The following is a 1099-nucleotide window of genomic DNA, read 5'->3' on the forward strand; positions in this document are numbered from 1 at the left end:
TTGGACTAGGGGGAGGGGCCGCACCCCCTCCTTCCTTCCCTTCTCTCTTCCCCTTCCTTCTCTCCTACTCCTACTAGGAAAGGAGGAGTCCTACTCCCGGTGGGAGTAGGACTCCCCCCTTGGGCGCGCCTCCTCCTCCTTGGCCGGCCCTCCCCTTGCTCCTTTATATACGGGGGCAGGGGGGCACCCCACAACACACAAGTTGATCTTCGTGATCGTTCCTTAGCCGTGTGTGGTGCCCCCCTCCACCATATTCCACCTCGGTCATATCATCGCGGAGTTTAGGTGAAGCCCTGCGCCGGTAGAGAATCATCATCGTCACCACACCGTCGTGCTGACGGAACTCATCCTTGAAGCTTTGCTGGATCGGATCCCGGGGATCGTCATCGAGCTGAACGTGTGCTGAACTCGGAGGTGCCGTACGTTCGGTACTTGGATCGGTCGGATCGTGAAGACGTACGACTACATCAACCGCGTTGTCATAACGCTTCCGCTTACGGTCTACGAGGGTACATGGACAACACTCTCCCCTCTCGTTGCTATGCCATCACCATGATCTTGCGTGTACGTAGGAAATTTTTTTTAAATTACTACGTTCCCCAACACCTTGTCCATCTGAACAAACAAGTCGTTGGCCGTATTGATATTCAAATTCCCTATGGTATGCCGACCGGACCGAAAAGGTCCCTGGTCGTGTGTAATTCCAAGCTACAAAGTCCTCCATCAACTGAATATTCAAAGGAATCTGTAGAATCCTATAAGCGTCCACTGGTGAAAACACATCTCTGATTAAGACTTCGTCCCACCTGCCAGTATGTGGATCAATAAGTTCTTCCACATATGTTAGCATTGTTGCACCTCTCGGGGTGATTACTTTCCTTGAAGGACTTGATGGAATCCAAGGGTCATTCCATATGTTTATTTGTGCTCCTGATCCCTGAAAGTGCGTTATGTCGACTAGAGGGGGGTGAATAGGCGATTTTTATGAATTCTTCACTGAGGAATTTGCCGATGAGGAAATTCCTTAGCGAAGAACTATTAGCAGCGGAATAAGTACTCAGAAATAAGCATAACAGAATACAAGCATGGTCATCATGAT

The sequence above is a fragment of the Triticum aestivum genome, chromosome 2B, assembly GCF_018294505.1.
Source record: "Triticum aestivum cultivar Chinese Spring chromosome 2B, IWGSC CS RefSeq v2.1, whole genome shotgun sequence".
Taxonomy (NCBI): domain Eukaryota; kingdom Viridiplantae; phylum Streptophyta; class Magnoliopsida; order Poales; family Poaceae; genus Triticum; species Triticum aestivum.